General features: G+C 56.2%; 1 protein-coding gene across 3 annotated transcripts in view; it reads right to left on the minus strand.

Moving 5' to 3' along the window:
• The window catches only part of AGRN (agrin), a 126,113-nt gene that overhangs the window by 86,033 nt on the left and 19,623 nt on the right, over window positions 1-20,457 (minus strand). The window contains exon 1 of one of the 3 annotated variants that reach the window (XM_075027287.1): window positions 8,057-8,091. The exons of the other annotated variants lie outside the window; for them this stretch is intronic. The gene's annotated coding sequence lies outside the window, so the exon portion shown is untranslated. Of the gene's footprint in view, window positions 1-8,056; window positions 8,092-20,457 lie in introns of those variants that run through there. 3 annotated transcript variants of the gene reach the window in all.

Raw genomic sequence — 20,457 nt, forward strand, 5'->3', positions numbered from 1 at the left:
CCCCCCTCCACGAGCCGAGAGAGCCAAGGCTGCAGCGCGTCAGGCTGCTGAAATCGGTGGGAATTGAGGATGCTTTCAACCGCCGGGGCCATCGGAAGCGAGAGACGGGGTCACGGCAGAGCACGGGCGCAGACCCCACGCCAAAAGCAAGCTGCGTGTCAGCAGGACCCGCCTGAGCACGACCGACAGCTCCGTCCACCCCGCGGCGCGGAGCAGGCTCGGGAGGCAGGCAGAGCCCTGCGTTTTGCCGGTCCTTTCTTCACGCTCGCTGCTGCCAAGCCTGAGCGCACGGTCCCCGGGGGAATCTCCTTCTCCGCAGCGTGGCACTCTGAACGCGGGGCTGGGTAACGAGAGGTGCTTTTTGCTCCCTCTAGAAATCCCTGGAGAGGCAGAAGGTGCCATCCTGCAGCACCCACGGATGTCTTAGTGGGACCTAAGCCCTGGCAGACCAGACCCAGCCGAGAGCCTGAACACGGCTCCGATGCTTTCGCACTCTGGCCGGGAGGCGATGGAACCACACACTTGTCCTCTTCGCCATCCCGGCCGCTTCCACGGGCTCAGCCTCAGCTGCTGGGAGGGATGCTCAGCCTCAGCGGGGTTGGAAAGCCCACCACAGCAGAGGTACCCCCGCTTGGCTGCCGCCCTTTGTGGAAGGACAGAGCCACGGGCAAGCATCACGCTGGGTACAAGCCGTGCCTTGGCTCATACCATCCCTTCCTAGGTCAGAAAGTGCGAACGCATTTCTCGGGCCAGGACTGCATCCCCTGCCTCCAGCCAGGGACATCCAGTCCACACGCTAACAGAAGCGTCGCAGGGAACTGGTGAGGCTAAAAGCACACGGGGTCCTTCCCACGCAGGCAATTTTCTGGGCTCAGCAGCAAGTGCAGCAGTCAGCCTGCAATCCCATTAGCTGCCCAGTATGGATACTGCCCCAGTGTCCTTGACAACAGTCTTTTGCCCCACTGGGCTCTTTTGGTACCTCTACCATGCCCCAGGCAGTACATAACTCATTTCCTAATATCCTTCCTCCTCAGCACTGCTGTCAGAAGCAATAACCAACACCAGTGTCTTTAAAACGTCCATGTTTCACTGCAGTGGAACAAAATGCAAATCAATTAATCTAAAAAAAAAAAAAAAAGAAAAAATCAAACTGGCCTCTTCTTTTCCTCTCTTTTTATGAAGCTTTAAGGTTGCTTTTCGACTGTCCTGAATAATTGACGTTAACATGAAAATTTAAAGTCTTTCAAGGTTTCATTAAAATTCATTCTCTTTCCCTTTGGAGAATTGTCACTGCCAGAGTCCCATGTAGGGCAGACAGCACAAGCAGCTGCCTCCGTTCACAGCATTTAACTCCGTTCTCTCTGGCTAAAGAAAATTCCCTTTTAATTGTTTAATGCAGACCCTGAAATAACATCCTTCACTACTCCCCATCGCCAGCCTACTAATCCGACTCCCACCTGATTCCGGCACAAAGCCTGCATTTACCCTACCTCCTTCAACCCATTTAAGCTCCACCATTTCCCCACCACTCCTCCCGTCCCAGCAGCCCACGATAACGGGCTCCTGCACCGAGGCAGCTCCCTTGACCCCTTCCTCACACTAGTTAAGCGGTGTCTTCCCTCCCCAGCTATTTCTGCTTCGCTTCGCATCTTCACCGATGGGCACGGCACTTCGTAGATGAACAGTCTTGCATCTCCCAGCAGGAGGGATCCAAATAAACCCTCCAGCGTAAGCCAGCCTCTAGCAGAGAGCAGTAGGCAGACACATATCTCAAGGACAGCACTACTACCACAGTCCCTTCCAGGATGCCCGATGCCGGTGGCCAAGGTCCTTCTCAACGCGCCGCGCTCCGGGAAGCCGTGGTTCTGGCAAGAAGACGTGACCACAGCACTGCGGGAGCACCTGAGCAAAAAGGTGGCCCCCGGAGCAGCAGGCAGGGGAGCACGGCTTGGTACGGCCGTGGGGAAGAGGGGGATTCGGGGGTCCTGCACCCAGCAAGCACCCCGTTCCCGGAGCGACAGCGAAGGGCTTGGCTCACTCCCGGTCCTAGCCTCAGCCCACAGCTGCCCGGCTCCTTCCTAACAGCGAACTGCCACATCCAATTAAGTTTCTCCTGAAGAGAGCGACCCTAGCCCAGGAAACCCAAGACGAATGGCAATATTTTTTAGAAATCAGTATTTTCAATTGCAAGGCTCCACGTTGTCTTTAAAAGGCCAAAACGTGCTTCCCCAGAGCATCTGCGATGCAGGAGGGGTGGCCCTCGGTTAGGCCATCGGATAACCTAACACACACGAGGAAAACGGCAGAGACCGGAAAAAGATTACAGGCTAGAGCTGGCGTTAGCGCTCTTAAAATGCTGCCAAGGCTATCAAACCCTATTGGGCTTTTCTGCGAGAGCTGTTTAGCAGCACCCTCGGCAGCTGCCAGCCGTTCCCAGGCCACTGCTCTCCCAGCACAGCTGGGCTCCAGCGGCTGCACGGAGAGGGTCAGGTTTCCTATTAAATCACAGCGCCAGACTGGGGGCACTGTTACCAATTAAGTGTTATAACCTTTGGCAAAGCTCTCCCAATTTACCCCACTTGACCAACTGACCCCGAAGATTTTGAACAGCCTCTATAAAGCCTATTGATCTTTACCGAAGTCAAACCCGCGTGGGTTTTGTTTCCAGAAGGGAAGTTATCAGGGAGTGAGAATGTTGCACTTGCACTGACCATTAACCTCACACTTTCCTTTTAAGCATAAGCTGACCCTTTTCTCCTCTTGGTAAAGGAACAAGCTGGCACTTCAGAACAGACAGATGCTCCAAAAAGCTCCCAGCAGTAATACCAGCACTGAGCGTTTGCTTAGCCACATGCTCATTCTCGTGTAACCCTTACAGGGAAAACAACTGCCCTTCCAGCTGCAAGGAGAGCCAGGGCAGAGGCTGCCTTCACCCTCAGGGCTCTCTTCTCACAGCAGGGCTAGCACATTCCCTCTTCCAAGAGGATGTAACGAGGACCAAACTACAGCTGTTGTGCCCAGCAATTAGTGCCAAGGCCGAGGACTACAGCATGAGTCCAGGCTCAGGAGACCAGGCAAAAGGCAGAACCACAAGGCAAGGATGGAGGGCTCCGGTTCGCAGGGCATCTCCTCCCTGATCCACCAAGACAGGCCAGGTCTAGCGCACAAGCATTTGGGAGGAGAGCACCCACAGGACATCTCCCACTACCATGAGATCTTCTGGACCAGGAGTAGCAAACCGTGAGGGATTTATAGTCCTTTCCAGGTACGCTATGTTCTTAAGGCTACAGCAAAATCCAAGAGACAGATGCCAGGATGCAGAACAGTCTCTAGCTGCAAAATGCTGTGAGCAAACAGGGCTATTGTAAGGGATCATTAGCCCAAAAGGAAACAGGCTGGAAGACAGCATGGCACAAGAGCCCACAGCCAGGTAAAGCAGGATTAGAGAAGCGGCAGCCAGTCACTCCAAGCAAACAGGTTTGGGGCCAACAACAGAGGCCAGCAGAGCTGGCAGTGAGGTTCAGTGAAGGACTTGTAGCTGCCCACTCCAGAGCCTTAGGGGTAAAACAAGGAAAAAACCAAAATAAGCTTCATTAAAAACTGCCTCCCCCCTACTTCTCTAAGCCAACGTACTGCCGGTGGTACAAAGCAAAAGCCTGACAGGATCCCACAGCACTAGCTCCCTTCTGCTTCAGAGTCCTGCAACTCTCAGCATTTCCTCTTGCCTGCCCCTAACATGCTCTCCTGCAGAACTTCTGCAGGACTCAAAAGGCTCTGCATCACTTCGGCCCGCAGGAGGGCCAGGAAGACAAGCCGGGCTCTTTTCTGCGATCACACAGCATTAATGGTCCTAGCAGGAAGCCGAGAAGGCCAAGATTTTTATTTATTTTTATTTTTTAATAGAAGATTTAAAACCAAACAGAGAAGAAAGGTTCAGTCCATCTACAAAGGGTGTCTGGTGTGGGTCCCAGTCATGCAGTGGGAACGTGGGAGCATCGAGAGAAGCCAGACCTGTCACCTTTCCTGGGATGGAAAGCATCACTACCGACTGTGGCTGCTGGTGCAGAGACACAGGAGAAAGACAGCCCCCAGTTTAAAGCATTCCGGGTACCCTTATCTCCATCTTCCTGATCCCTCCCCAGCCACTGATGCCTAACCAAGCAGTTGATCCTGGGGCACAGCCCATCCTGCTTCTGCAAAACGGAAGGTTTATCCCCACGCCTCTAACAACAAGGAGAAAGGGGCAGAGGCAGTTTCTTTTGTGGCAGTGGGCAAACAGGACGTGCTCTTTCTGCCCCCCTCTCCCCGTGGGCTCTGCTCACCCTTGCTACCCACGTAAAATAGCCCCCTCCACACCGAGAAGCCGTCCAGGCACCCACACGTGCTCGCCGCTGGCTGGGCTAGTGACTGCCCAGGAACAGCCTGATCCAAGTAATCAGCCTCCCACGCACACATACTCCGCTCCCTTGAAGCTGTAAGTTCCCATCACACAAGGCGTCCTTGTGTGTCAAGACCAAATGCGTCCCAGCCTCCCTGCCCCACTTTCAGTCCAAGAAAGGAGATAAATGCTGTTCTTACCTAGTAATGAATAATCCAGAATCCACGTGGGAGAGGACAGCACATGCAAAAAAAAAAAAAAACCAAACAAAAAAAAAAACAGAGCAAAAACAGTCGGTCAGACCAGAGTAAACTCTGCCCCCAGACTTGCCAAGCAGAACTGCTCTGCCTCGCTCCTCCCTGGGCAGCGCAGGCTGGTTCCACTGGCCGTGGAGAAAAACTTGCCGGAGTCAGGGCGAGGAAGGAGTCACGGTGCTCAGCCAGCCCCTGTGTCTGACTCCTCACCCCACTCTGGCTCACCCCCAGCGCCCCACCAGAGCAGCCCTGCAAAGCATCACCCCTCACCAAACCAGAGAAACGTTCCGGACCAAAGCCCCATGAAGAACAGCCTGGATAAAAGCAAGGGAGAAACCCTGACCCCTGCGGATCTGCAGGGACAACAGCAGAAGGCAGATAAGCCTTATCAGCCGCACAGAGGACAGCAGAGTCCCCGGTTCCTGCCACGCTGCTGACAAGCCTGGCCCCTACAGAACAAAGCTGTGGAGCACCCCGAGTCCTCCCGCACCTCCTTTTCCATGTGCTGCAACAAAAGTTAACCCAATAAAGGGGAAAGCAGACAGAATAAGCGGCAAAAGAGCACTTGCCTTTCCCCAGGAAGGGGAGATGCCCGAGCAGTGCTTGAGCCAACCAGACAAGGAAGGAGGTACCCGCTAAAACCCACGCAAAGAAGGTACTTGGTGGCAGGGAAGGGGCACGGTGGTGAGAAGCACAGCTGGGTAACGTCGGTGAGCGCAGTACGAAATGGGTGACACACCTCAAGGGAAAAGGACCCATCTGCCAAAGAAACATCCAAGCGGCATCTACCAGGAGCCCTGCCAGGATGGAGGGGTACTGCCAAGGGTACAGCCCAGGACACGGAGTAGTTGAAGGATGCACACACAGCGAGGATGGGGAGGAAGAAAGCAGCGACCAAGTTTCTTTCTCTTCTGGCAACACCCCTCACGCTAGCTTTCCACAAAGCCTCAGACCTCTCTGTGCCGAAGGCATGCGCTCTGCAGTGCGGCAGCCAGGGTATTACACGGGATCTTGGCAGAGAGAAAAAGAGACAGAGGCGAGCAAGTAAGCAGACTCTCTTGCCCTAGAGGTCCCAGGTCCATCTGTCTTGCTTTATCACGCGCACCAGACACCTAGCTTACGCGGCAAAGGCTAGCAGGACCTCCGAAGGCTGTTGCTGGCAATTCCATTACCACCTCTTCCTCTACAACCTCCCCATAATGTCTGTTCCGTACAACGCAGTCAGACCCCTTTTCCTCTCTGCTGCAATGGATACACCTGAAACGCCCCGTGGGGGGAATGCACAACTATTACAAGAGTCTTACTCCCTCGGAGAGCTGGGATCAGGCGGACAAAGCTCAGGAGACGTGAGGGAGGCAGTGAGCCACAATCAGCTGGAGGAGCTGAAAACAAGAAACTACCGCTGGCCCACACTGCATCAGCCTCATTTCCTAATAGCAGATTTTAATCTCCTAATTGGGCTGCAGCAATGCTCCCAGCACAGGGACAGGGTTATGCAGCTGAAGTCACCTGGATGGCTCAGAAAATGCTGGGCGAGGAGCCAGGGCTGGAAAAGCCCCAACACCTCCACCAGCACTCCGGACAACCCAGCTCTCTCTCTCTCACCCTCCCCTGGAGACACAGGGATATTGCTCTGCTTAAATCAGGGGAGAAACCACGGGACATCAGGGACTCGCCTGAGGCGACCTAAGGATGCAAACGGTAGGCACGAGAAAGGTTTGCTCCGGATTGAAGGGAGCAGCTTGCTTGTCGATACGCAATACCCCCTCCCCGCCCAGTGCTGGCATATAAAGCAACAGGAACAAACACAATTCTGTCAACTGCACAGAGGAGCGACAGTGGAGGAGGACTCAGGCTTGCGCTTGCTGATCCTGCCCCAGCCCTGATAAAGCAGTGACGAACCCTGATAAGTCCCCTTGCTATCTCTTTCAGGTGACCACCTATTTGTCCGCTCCTCCCATAAAGATGCAGCGTGTCCCTATGGGACTATGGTGTGGCGTAAAGGTGCTCTACATCAGGGGCCACATCCCATCCTACCAGTGGGTATGCCCTTGGGACTGGGTTCATCTTGCTCTATTTTAACATAAGGACCTAAGCTGAGGGTGTCATTCTTGCAGCTTCCCTCCTTGGCGAATGAGGAGATACCCCTCCAAAAGGGTGCCGAGACTGAAACGCGGGTTAGAGGCACCCCGAAATTCCCCTAAGCTCAGCACGGCGGACAGGACAGAGAGCAGGTAGAAAAGACGCCAACGTAAACCGCCTGGAAGGGGTTTGGGAGCAGCAGGCTGGGGAAAGCAGAGTCACGTCCCCACAGCACATACCCTGGCTCCCGTAGCGAGGGAGCGGGCATCTCTCCCAAAGCCGTAAGGCCAAAAGGGCAGCGAGAGCCCAGCAGAGCCGGGGAACAGCAGCAAACAGCTGCTGCCAACGCTCTAGCCGGCAAGGGTTGCCAAGGCTGCTGGGCTCTGTATATGCAGCAACAACCTTTGAAGTCAGGGCAGAGGAATGTGCCCTGCTACTCTCCGCCAAGGCAGGGCAGGAGAGACCGCGCTCCTGCAGCCACCTCTCTCGCTCTTCACCTGCTGCCTGGCCCGCGACCGTCCCCACGATACGCAGAAGCGGGGGGCCCCCGCTCCGTCGTGCCACCGTAAAGCATCTCGCCCTCCAAGCGCTTGTTTTCCAGGAGAACGGCGCTTGGGAGCCGGAGGACGGTGCCCGCCAGCCTGGCCAGGTCACGCTGCTTGCCCCATGAGGCCAGGTGACAGCTCTCCCTTCTCCAGCCCCACGATTCTCCCGTCTTTAAGCTGTTCCGACAGCCCCTTCTCTGGGAGAGGGAGCCCACTGCACGCATCCTTCATTGATTGAGGCCACGGGCTCCTTCTGAACACATGCCGATAAATTTGGGGTGTTGATTCCCACGTAGGCAGTTTTCTGCCTGTAAACAATTATTCCTGTATTTTGACACCCCCGTAGCGTAGTCAGACCATCTGTCTGAACTGCAAGGCTGTTAACTGGTGTTAAACTGCCATTAGCTACAGATGCAGAGCTAGCGCTAGGATTAGTTTCAAACAACCACCGAACGCCCGAAACGCGCGCACAAGTTAAGACGCAGTTGAAACGAACCGGCAGAGCCAATTATCTGTCCCCTACGGGCATTAAGCGCCACGCAGACCCCGCAGCCTCACCACGCGGCTTCCACAGCCCGAGCCGTGACTTTTGCCCGTCCCGTTGACCAAGGCTCCCACATTGCGAGGCCAACTGGTTCCCATCCCAGTTGGGACCAGCATCCAGCACGACACCCGGATCTCCCACATCCTACGCAGGCGCGATTCCCGTAACAGGTCAGCGTTACAGTGGCCGGTTTCCAGCCCCGCTCCGGGGCAAAGAATGTAACACATTAAGATGTAAGACATGCAAGATTTACTGTGAAGGAAAAGCCTTTAATCTGAGGCAGGCTTCAAGCAAGCGCCAGCTCCTTTCAACTCTATCCTCATATACGCGCCGTCACGCTGGTAGAGGACCGGCTGTCGCTTCGGAGGAGCGTGGCAGCGCGGGCTGTACTTAGGAGACGCGGCAGCGCAGATTCCCAGCCCCACCAACTGCTGGAGACACGAAGAGTACATGGATATACGTTCAGATGTAACGCTATCTCACGTCCCGTGCTATAAGGCAGTGACGCACGGAGAGACGGGCACGTGCCGGCACGAGCTGCACGCTGGCCAGGCGCGGCGAAGCCGCTTCTGCCAAGGACTCCGGGCCGTACGTTTTTTGCGAACCACGACCGTCCTGGGAGCGAGGTGCCGCACAGAGGCCAGCCCGTGTGGCAGAGCAGGGAGCAAAGCTCCGGAATCCCACCTCGCTTAAGTCCCATTATGCCCCACTTAATACAGCACAGAAGCCACAGGGCAGGGTGGCCAGGAGGAGGAACAGAAATTCCCTTTGACAAAGCCGGCATTCCCTGCGCAAAGTTCCCGCCGTGCCGGTCCGACTGAGGTCCCTCAGCAAGGTGTCCTCCTGCAGAAACGGCGCACGTCCCACTAATGCTGTGTGCATCCCCAGTGCCCTTCCACAGCCATGGCAGCATCCTTCCTCCTCCCCCAGTGCATGCCTCCAGCGGGGACCTCCCAAACCTCCCCTTCCGAGAGGCAAGTGGGGTCTCCTGCATAAAAGCCCCAGCAGCCTAACCCCTTGGTGTCCTCCCTCTCCTTCCCTAGGACGGGAACCACTGCCTCGCTCGCCCAGAAGTGGCTGGATGCGCACCCCCGGGACCCCTCTGCACAGACAGCCTAACCCAGGGCAGTGCAGAAAGCACCCGTCCTCTGCAGCCCAGTCCTCGGAAATCTGCGTCCAGAGGGTCAGAGACCAGACCTCTGCAGCGGGGGAGGAAAAGCCCCCGCTGGAAAGCGGAGCAAAAGGCATGGAATATGTGCGAAGGAGCCAGCCAGCCAGCCACCGGACTCCGCTAGGGAAACAGAAGCCCCAGAGCAGTATTTTCTCTATATTGCGACAGATGCGATGGCCAGAGGGTCCCCAGGGGCTGGAGGCTCGCTGTCCCGGTTCACAGGGCAGGGGCTCCGCTCCACACTGCTGTTTCCCTTCTTCATCCTCTGGCAGAAAGACACCGACCCGCTCGGGGGGGACCGATTTCCGGGGGCAGCACTTCTCCAAAGGGTTCCCACGCTTCAGCTGGGCGGAGAGGGGTGGGATGTCCCACATCCTCACTTTGGGGAGGAAGAAAGCATTTAATCACACACTCCTCTTTCTGCAAAGACGGCATAACAGCACACGCAGCTGGGAACGGGCAGCTCCCTTTGGGCACCTGAAAGCCCAGCGCTCCCAGTACCACCACCAGCCGCCCCTGCCAAGCGTGATGCTCCCAGAAAGCAGGGCCAGGCTCTGCGGGAGAACGCCAGCACGCTCGCCAAGGTGACACAAGATGACACAGGTACAGCCACCATCCCTCCAGGTGGGAAGGCAGGAGGCTGGGGGGCATGAACACAACCTCCTGCCTTCAGAGGCAGCTTGCCCACAAGCCTGGCACCAGCAGGAATGGTCCGGCTGCCATCCTAAAGCATCTCTTTCCTTTTGTTTCCTCCGCTCTTCTGGCTGCTCTCCTGTAGGCAGAGTTGTAAAAGCCCAGCCTGAAGCAAAAAGGCAACGCTCCGCTCCGTGGAAAAGGAGTATGTGGGGAAGAAGGGCTAAATCCAGATGGACCTGCAGTTCCTGCACTGGACTCCACACGACAGTAGCACATGGGTGGGCGTGATGACAAGTTGAGAGGAGTTCAGAGCAGCTACACTTAATGCAGAAGGCAACACTGCACACCCTATACTCCCACCGGCAAGGCTGTTCCCAGAACTGTACCCCTGAGCAGAGGATGCTTCCAGCTTTTGCAGGGCTACACATCACCATCCACGCACCCTCCAGTCACAGCCAGCTTCTCCCACCAGCCCTGCCCCGCTCCCTTCTGGCTCCGTGGCATTTCAGTCCAGATGCCACAAGCAGAGCTGCAGGATGGGACGTTGCTGAAAGCATCACTCGCAGCCTCAAGGGAGCCGGGCTGCACATCCACATCTAGAAAAGACTCCCTTGGGCAAAGAAAGTGCAAGTCCAGCTGGCTAGGAGTCTAACTGAGAGCTGTCTGGGAGAAATTATCAGTCTAGAAAAACAATTCCAGCCTGGGTTTCTTCAGATTCCCTCCTGCTTCAGTGCCTGGGAACTGGGTTCCAGCCAGCAGCTCTGAGCTCAGCAGGCAAGGGTTCTCATGAGCCAGAAGAGCATGAAGTAGATCAGCTGGTGTCGGTAGGAAGCTTGGGACGAAGGCAGAGTTTAGGAGGAATTTGGCAGATATGCCCCCCCCCCAGCCTGAATCCAAAGCAGAGATGCTCCCAGGCAACCAAAGCTTCATCCACTAACAAATCCCTGAGCTATTTCTATCTACCAGCTTCACTTTCGCCCACAAACGGAAGGGTCGTGTTCTGTCCAACTCAATTTGCCCATGCTGCTGTGAAACCCTGCTGAAAACAGACGGACTCCTCGCGCTTTGCCCCAAAGAGCACTCGAGAGCTTGCTGTACAGGGCTACGTCGGCTGTGCAAGCACAGTAGTGAGTGCTGCAGCACAACCGAGCACCAGGAAAGCTGCTGTTTCTCTCCCTTTTGCTGAGCAAATAAGGTGTTACCCCAAGGAAGGCAGAGCAGGTACCTGGGCTTGTCTGCAGCACACCACCTCTCCAAGGCTGCCCAGGGCAGCAGCAAAAGGAATGGCAGCTTTAAAATAACAGGCTAGCTCAAGATGTGTGGCTATACCCTTCATCCCACCGAGGCAGCTCCGAAATAACTCCTGCAGTTTGTTAGCAAATAAAGCCTGGAACGTGAGCTGGCCTGGGAACTGCCCTGCCAAGGAGAGAAACACCCTGCAAACCAGGGAGCCGTCAAAGCCCCAGCAAGATCAGAACTTGTGGCGAGACGCTGCAGGGAAGGATAAGGGAGCAAGACAGCTCCTCTCCCAGGGGATGAGAATTCAGCACGCTTGGGGAGAGAAAAAACCAAGTTCATCTGAAAAGAAAAACCACACGGTGTGAGATTGGGAAGTGCATGTTTACCCTGCGCCACATCAGACAGCCAGCTCCTACAGAGCACCCTCCCAGGCTTCTGCGAGGAAGCCATTAGTAGCAGGGTGTTTGGTTTTTAGCTGGAATCACAGCCTTATAACAATAGCAGTATCAGCATTAGCTAGCTGGAAAGGCTTTTTGGTTCGTTCCCCAGCTCAGGCAGAGGACCGCGGCTAAGAGCCCCTCGAAACGGGCCACGGCTCCCCCGATCCCTGCCTGCGGCAGCAGCCTGGAAGCAAACTGAGGGAAAACGCCACGACGGCAGCTGCATAGCTTGAGCCTGGGCTGCCATAGGGAGCACATCTCATCTCCTTCCCCGGGAAAAAGACCAAGGAGGTGGCAGGTGAACCACAGCCAGCACGGAGCTTGATGAGCAGATGCAAGAAGAATGTCTCCCCGCAGGTGAGGTGAGGCGAGGCAGGGATCCAAGCCTGTCAGCCCATCTGCCAGCCACCATTCACCACCCCAGAGCATCCCGACTCCAAGCAGCTCGGTCCAAATAGAGTCCCATCTTCTCTCCAGCAACGGGAAAGCTGCTGCCTACAGCTGGGACCACCCTGGGTCTGTAAGACCCTCTCGGGTCTTGCCATCCATCCCTCGTAATCCAGGTGGTCCCTCAGAAGCCATAAGCAGCAGGATCCTGCCACGCATGGGCTCTCCAGCGAGTGGCCCTTGCCAGGCTCGGCAGTGCCAGCCCCCACGGCCCCAGGTCCGAGGAACCTGCTCCGATGGTTCCCCAGGAAAAAGTGCCCTCAGATGCTGAGGGGTGCCCAGGCACCTGCAGCCCTCACCCCACAGGGGTCCACGTGCAGTCTGCCATCGGGACATGCGATTTGATCTGGGGGCCAAGAATTTCTCAGGCAAGACCTGAGAAAGTGATCACATCCCTTTGATGGGGGTCTAAACTCAGACATCCTTTTTTTTTTTTTTTCCCTCTTTTTTTTCTATTTACTAGAGCCACTTCTGGAGGCAGAAGCTTCTCTCTCACATTCCCAGGTTTGAAGCCTTGCCCAGGAGACTCTGTCAGTACCTTTAAGGTTGGCCTGGGTTATTGCTCAACATCCCTCAGTGCATGTAGAAGCGAAGCGGGCACTTGCTCCAATGGAGACTCTCGCTTTACCATAAAGCAGCACTGCCCCTAGGCTCAGCCAGCTGCGTACTTCCCCGAGTAAGTGGGTGGGAAAATCCAGCCTTTGATGTTCCACTGAGTGGCTCCAAAACAAAGATGGACTACAGGAGATAAAAACACCAAACAAACTTCACAACAGGATATATCCGGTAGATAAAGTGGGAAAGAATTTAATTTCCATGGAAGGCAGACTGCATGCGGTCCACGGAATAACCAAATGGCAGCTGTTTTCCACTCCCAGCACACGCTGCCTTTTACAGATATCACACCAGCAGAGCGCAAACTGGGTGGTACTGACTGCCCAAAACCTGTGTTAGGGCTCCAAGAAGAGCCATCCCAACAAAGCTGCTCCCTGCACGCCCGCTCAGCAGGTAGCAGTTCTAACCCTTACCCCAGCCTGCCCAGAGAGCAAAAGCCTTTCCCAGGTACCTGCAAGCTGGAGATTATCCACCTCATCGTTCACACGGTCAGCACAACAGGCATCGGACACATGTAAGCAGGCTGAAAAATGCAATCTGAAAAGCAGTAGCGATCCATTGCTAGCATGGATTTTGGTCCTGGAAGCCAGAATCAATGACAAACTAGCACAGACCAAAAGAGCCATGGCTGCTCAATCTAGAGGAACGGCACTGGAGGGGAGAGCCGATCAACTGCTTTCAAGTAGGTAAGCAGCTTCTGAGCAGAAGAGGGAGCAGGCTGTTCTCCATATCAGGGTGGACAGGTAAGATGCTCTGTGCAAGTTGCTACCATTGATTCAGACAGGCCAGCCCAGAAAGCGAGTTTCCATCCTATTTCTCTAGCCATTTCCCCACCTTTAGTGATCTTTCTAGCCAGAGCATTGAGAAGCTTAACAAGTTCGGTTCCATCTCCCAGCAGCCCAGACCACGACACCCACCCAGGCAGCACGGCGAAGAGAGGAAGGTGCCTGCATCAACGCCACGCTCCGGCCAGGCATTTTCTGGGTTGATGGGGCAGGGCAGCCTCACAAAGCTGCTTTTCTTCCCAGCTCCAGCAAGCCCGTGGCCACCCCCTCCCCGCTTCCTCTCGCCATCCTCTTCCCCCTGAAAAGAGCCCCAGAGCTCAATAGGGACGCAGATGAGCCCAGCACATGGGGCTTTGCTGCTGCAAAGCCCAGCTTAAGGCAGCAGGGAGGGAAGAAAGGAATAATGAGCGACAAGCCTCATTTGCAGTCTGGCAGTGCCACCTCTACTATCTAAGCCGCGACCGGAGCCCTCTGCCACATCTATGCAATAATTTAAACATGTAAAACTGGCAGAAAAGGAAGGTTTTTTTACAAAGCTGAAAGAAGGGCTGTCACGTGGCAAGGAGCTTTGTGCAAACCACTGCCAGCCCTGCCGCGGGGAGCCCAGGGCTCTGTTCATCTGAGACGCAAGGGAGGGACGAGCTGGTGCAGCCCATCACTGCGAACATCAGGGCTTGCCCGGGAAGCCTCTGCCCCACGCATCTGCTATTCACTGCCCTAGTTCACCTGTCAAAAGAAGGCTGCACGCAGCTTACACGCCAGGGGTACGCAGTACTGCTCCAAGGAGCACCGAGACCCCTGGCATCGCGTCTGGCCACGCGAGATGTACCGGGGGGCTCAGCCTTGCAGCGCCTGTTCGGTATAAGGCAGCGGTTCTCTCAAGTGTTATGAAGGGACAAAAGCCTCCGCTACCAGAAACAGCAGGATCTCCCCCACTGGCACCCCTCTCATCCCGGCTTTCCGCTCCCATGCCACGCTGAACACCTATGAATAACCTCGTAAGTTCAGCTTTTGGGCACCAATAGGGGCCCCTAAAGAAGTCTGGGGACAAGTGAGTTCGGCTTCAGATAGCCAGCTGATACGGCCCTTGCAATTCTTCTGCCTTGAGTGACAGCACAGTCCAGAGGCAAAGGTGAGCGCTTGAACCACCTAACCCAAAAGATTTGGTCCAAGCAGTGGAGCACAGCCCCAGCCGACGAGCCAGAGCTGCGAGCAGGAGACCCGAGCAAGTACAGCAGAATTCTGCTTTTCGTGAGAAGTATCTCTACAGGCACGGGGTACTCCTTCAGCATCCTCCAAGGCAACTATCTCCAGCCATACTATTCCACCAAGCAAAACAGGGCTTGTTCGGAGAGCTAAATATATGCTTCAGTCCCTAGGGGTTACTGACAAACCCTGGCAACAGGACTGCAGGAACCCTGATAATATTGTAGGATTTGCCCAGCCCTCTAAGAATAACTGCACTGCCTATGAGAACATCACAGGAATTAGCTCCCTCCTGCCCACTACACCCCTGGTACCACGCGGGAGCCAGGAACCCGCTGCTCTGGGGCAGGACTGAAAGAACATGGATTTGCAGGCTGGTTCAGCATTGCCTCAGATGGAAAACTGCTTTTTCTACAGGATTAGAAGTTTCACCCTCCGCTTCCTGCGGAGAACAGTGCAGTGCTGTGCCTGGCGCGGTCCCGCCTGGGTGTCAGTGGAAAATAACCAGCAGTTCTCTCCGTAAAGAGATTAAAAACCTTTTTACACGAACAACAGCCGATGAGGGAGGGAAGGGGAACTCTGCGGGAAGCACGTGCACACGGGACATCACGCTTCTGCTCTGCAGACGTGATCTGCTAAGCCAGCGGCAGCCGCCTCGGAAGGCAGAGCCCGATTCTTCCCTAGCCGGGATTGTGCCCTGAGTTTTCCCAGCCGTTCCAGAGCCACGCTGCCTTTCCTCGCCGGTGCTCCACAGGCACTCTGCGACTCCAGCTTTGCTTGCAGCTCCCCACCCCACAGCCTCCCACGTCTCCCGTGGAAGGAGAGAAATAGCTCCCAGCCTCGCAGCACCCAAACAAGTTCACACAAGAAGCCCCCGGCGAGGCAGGGATGCCAACCGCTTTCCAGCAGCCTCACGCCCTAACCACCAGCCCTAGCTTTGCACCAGCGCTGCTCTTCAGCTGGGCACCTTCCCCAGCTCGGCAGAGGTGCTGCCTCCCTAGCATTCCCCTCTCACATCCTTCGACAAGCTCTGACATCGCCCAAATTCTCTCCCAAAGGCACCGGTGCTGCAGGAAAGCTACTTGGAAGCTACTGGCATCGTTAAAAGGAGCGTCTGCCTCTGCATCCAGGGGCGCTCAGGGGATGCATAGCTGGCATTCCAGACTGGCAGAGCTCTGCCGCACATAATCCACCTGACCAGGGCACACGCCAGAACAGGTTACGCAAACAGAGCGCACGCATGCCGTGAGGGAGAACGGTCTCGGGCAGGGAAATGGGGGAAAAAAGGCCGGAGAAGGAGCCGTATACTCCCTACGCATTGAAGGGTCCTCGAGCCAAATCCTTCCGGCAGGGTTGCAGAGCACTCTGACCCTTCCCGCTCGGCACTGGCAAGCGAGTATGACAGAGATTTGTCCTTTCTGTGCACCACAACAGGAGAGAGAGATTCAACCCCATCTCCTCGCCTTGCCCCCGTTCCCGCAGGGGCAGGAACAGAGCGGAGCAGTTCTGCCGGCACGGCCACCCTCGTCTGGGCGCTGCAACCGCAAACCGGGACGCAGGCTCGGATAGGACACACCGGGGTGCTGCCGCATCCCCCTTTCTTCCGACCTGCAGCGTGGGAGCAGAGCAGGGAGACGTACGCCGAGGATGGAGCGCTACCCACGGCCCAAATGGCCAAGCGATCGCCCACCCCAAAACCTGCAGCCTCCTGGACCAGCAACACAGGGGAGGACGGGCACGACGGGAGGAAAAGCAGGCCGGGAGGGGACTGAGGAGAGAGGCAGCTTCTCAGGCAAGTTTCTGCGGCGCGAGGACGTGCCCAGCCTTGCGCCGAGGAAGCCACGCGCCCGCCCTGCGAACGAGAGAGCGCCCAAGCATGCACACGCAGGCAGGCGTGCAGCCTCCCCGCAGGCTGGGGCACACCAGGCCACCCCAGGAGGGAGCACTGGGGGGGACTGGGGTTGCAGCACCGGGGGGGGCTGAAGTCTCGGCAGATCCCATACGAGAGCCTGGCTTCGTATTCCCCCGCCACCGTGCCCGAGGACGGCGAGCAGGCAGCGTGCGAGACCCGCTGCAGCTCACCTTCTGCTTCCAAACCTTACGGTGACGACGCTGGAGGAGAGACCAGAACGAGAGAGGCCACTGTGGCAGAGCCAATGATCCTTCTGGCTCGTATCCTGCTGGTAGCAGATGTTTAATGGAAGAGTGCCAGAGCCATGCAAGGGCTGAGCAAGCTTGCCTATACCATCCCGTGATGTGGAAATCGGCTCTTCGGAGCTTCCTCAGCCAGAACTGGCTTAACTTACACGATTGCCAAATAGCTGATTGACGCACCCATCATGATTTTGCCTAATCCTTTTTCAGCCCCTTAATATTTCTGGCTCTTACACCATCCATTGGCAACAAATTCCTTAGTTTTACTTGTCTCCATGGAAGAGTGGCCCCCTTTTGAGCCCGCTGCCTAGCTCCTCCACCCCTCCAGTCTTGAACAGGAGCAAATTCACCTCCTACACACCTCTCTGCATCACACCCCTTTACACTGACCTTTCTTTCCCACTGAAAGCCAAGAGGCCCCAGCACCCCCAGGGGAAGGGCTGTGGGCTGCCCGATCCCGTTGAGACGTGCCGACGGGCGTGCACAGAGGTCGGAGGGATGCTCAGTTTTTAGGAGACCTGGGCATTACTCTTCAAAGGCAAGGCTGGAAGCCCCCTGCAGCAGGCAACCTCTGGTAGGATCTTTCCTCTCCCTGCCACGCACCCTTGTGCCCAGAGCCACCAAACCTGAGACCTGCCAGTGACACAGCAGAGCGGGTAGCCCAACTCCAGCCCCGTGATTCCCTCCTGCCCTGGCTCGCAGCAGCAGGCACAAGGCACCGTGCACTCGGTATCCCCAAGCACGGCGGCAAGAAGTCAGACTGAGTGACCGGAGATTTCCCTTCCCCTTCCCAAGCTTGGGGGAACCCAGAAATTCGGCACCCAGGATGAAGACTTAACCAAAGGCGAGGGCAACAGAGACAAAGGACAACCTCTGGAGAAGGGGTCTCTCCCTCGCCAGGGTTACGTCACCCATCGCCGTCCAGGGACGTGCATCTCGGTGCCGTTGTTTGCCGGCAACCTCACTGCCCAGGAATGCGGCGGCTTGTGGGGGCAGGGAGACGTGCCGAGGGTGGGAAACCCTTCCTGCGCAGAAGAGCTCGCTCCTCAGCGCGTCTATTAAACAAAGCCACGAGCGACCTGGCTACTTAGCTGAGGAAACACCAGCCGCCCCCGGCGCGGAGGGCTGCTAGGTGAGAGCGGCTCCGTCGCCCAGCTCCAGGACCCCGCCATCGGAGCGCCCGGTCACGCAAAGCGCAGATGCAGGAGCCGTATCCGCACATGTCCCGGGGCTGAAGTTTCCCCGTGTCTAAATCCACCTTTGATCCAACCCGCTTAGCTCTACATCCTCCGAGACTTCCGAATCCTAAGCTGATGCTCTGCTTGCTGCAGAGATGCCCTGTAAGAACTTGGTTTATGGCTTATGTGGCACTACTGAGGAAGGCAGCTCCCGGGCTTTCATGACCCACTGAAACTGAAGAAGAGGTTGTTCCCCGCGGACAAGCGGGTTTGGGATGAGGGAAAGGGAACAGCAGGCTATGGGGTGGGTATGGGGCTGCAGACTTGAGAAACACAGCCCCCAGTCACTGCACCCCCAGGCAGAGTCCACCCCAGCACAGGCTGCCAGCAAACACCTCTCTCCCAAAGCCCCGCATCCATCAGCATGCCTCTGCTGCACCCGTATTCCGACCACAAAAGACAAAGGCGGCAAGAAATAGGGGATTTCTGCGAGTTTTGGTCTCTGTGCCCCTCTGCTTAGTCCGGGACAAGTTTGTTAAGAAGGCAACTGTGCTGAAAGAAGCAGCTCTCACCTAGACGGAGCTCAAATGGCTCCTCATGATAGAGTTTCCCCATGCAACTGCCAGGAGCTTCCACTGATCCTAGTTTATCTCTTAGATAAACAGCATCAGTTAAAACAATTTGCTCAGGGATTTTACCACTACATAAACAGACAGCGCAGTGTAACAAGGAAAGCTGAGAGAGAAGCTGGCTGTAAGCAGGAGAGGTACAAATAAAACAAAGAACCTGTTTTCGCAAAGGCTGACTCTCCAAGAGCCTAACTGTCCCCAATGAAGCTACAGCCCATCTCAGGCCAAGCTCTTGCCAATCCCAAGCCACACGAAGGGCTCCCGCAGCCCAGTCAAAAGTTTTTGCTTGGGTAATAACCGAGGAAGAGAACTCAGTTCTGACCCCATAGCCTTGACAGATCTCTTTGTTCGCAAAGTTTTCAGGTACCAACAGAATGAGAAGTGGCAGAAAAAGGATCAGCCCAAACAAATCCTCTGGCAAAATATCACTGCCACAGTACAATCCTGCACCTCCCGTAGAGGAAAAATACTCCTCGGCCACCATGATAAATATGCCACTGGAATCACTGAAGAGGATCCTAATTATATAAAACATGACAGCGAAGGAGCCATTCCCTCTGGGAAAGCACACAGGGAAGAGCAGACTCCCCAGAAGCTTGCCCTGGTCCGTAACGGGACGGCAGCATCCCGCAGCCCAGCTGGGCAGCGGCACACAGCCAGCCCTCTCCAGCTCCAATCCTGCTGGGGGACCGTTTCAAATGCAGCCATCCAGGAGTTACAGGATCCATCCCGAATTCAAAGCAAGGACCTTTCTGGTCTGCTGCATAATGCCAGGCGCTGGGTTTTCCCCAGCGATGGCATAACAGCATCTAAAAAAAAAAATAATAATAATCAGTTATGTCCTCTTCTACCAGGACAGGATCCATCCCGAATTCAAAGCAAGGACCTTTCTGGTCTGCTGCATAATGCCAGGCGCTGGGTTTTCCCCAGCGATGGCATAACAGCATCTAAAAAAAAATTAAAAAAAAAATCAGTTATGTCCTCTTCTACCAGGACAGCCACCAAGAGAAAGGCGGCTGCGCTGCTTAACGTCACAGGAGCAGGGACCCAGAGAGGAGACAGTCAGCAACAAGAGACCACCCCAGCCGTGCCAAGGAAGGATGCCCCCCCCTTTTCTTGCACCCCCGGGTGGCCAGTGCCACCCACTGCTGCTGGGCCATCGCCCCAGCGCTGCTGGGAACACCCTGCTCCCCACGCCACCCCTTTCCTGCGGGCAGGCTGCTCCTCCCTCACCTCGCGCCGCAGATCCAGCCAAGCAAGACTTCTCCTGCCAGCCTTACCTGGCTGAGCTATGACTGGAATGCCGTCCCTGGCTGCCCGCCTGGCCACTGCCCGTTAGCGCAAGAGCGGATTAAGGTTTATCGGCAGAAAAGTGCAAGGCGAAGGGTTGGTACTGCTGGCAGGCAGCACCCAACCAAGCCCGGGGAAGTACGTCTCTCCCGGGCTGGCTGCGTGGAGGAACAAGGAAATAAATGGCCTCCAGGACAGAGAAACCCTAGGAAGGAATCCAAAATCACCCCTGACCGCCATCTGCCTCTGCTCTCTATTCCGAGACGCGCGCCTCGCACCGGCGCTTCGCTCCCTCCCCGGAGGTTTCTCGCTCAGCCTCCGCTGGTCCCCACGGGAATCGTCGCCCGAGGGATGAGACCAGGGTGAGCCCCAGCCTGCCCTGACCCTCGGGGGGGTAGTTACAGACCCCCAGGCAAAGCCCTGCAGGTACCACTGCAGGCACTGGGAACGGGGGTCTCGGCGCTGCTGAAAAGGCGATGGAGGAGCCAGCCCACGGTACTGATGAAGGGAGCCCCAGGTACCGAGGCACAGCCCCCGGAACACGCTATAACCTCTTTTTCGCTCCTCTCCTTCCTTCCCAAGCTCAGACGATTTTTGCTTTCCGCAGCAACAAGGAATCTCGCCACGTTCACCGAGAACGCGCAGAGCTGGAAACGCAGCTTACGGCTCCAACCGGCCAATTTGATTTTCTGTGTCCGTGCCCATCGCTGCCAGCTGCTTCCTGGGCCATGCAAAGCAGGAAAGTTTGTTTGGGGCTGTCCTGTCTGGGGTGGGAAGCCAGAATCCAGCTTGCCTTATGCAGTCAGAGGATTCATTCAGATCACTCTTAGACCCTCGCCACCACTTTGGGGCTGATGCTTCCTT

Source organism: Buteo buteo, chromosome 5 (genome assembly GCF_964188355.1).
Source record: "Buteo buteo chromosome 5, bButBut1.hap1.1, whole genome shotgun sequence".
NCBI lineage: Eukaryota > Metazoa > Chordata > Aves > Accipitriformes > Accipitridae > Buteo > Buteo buteo.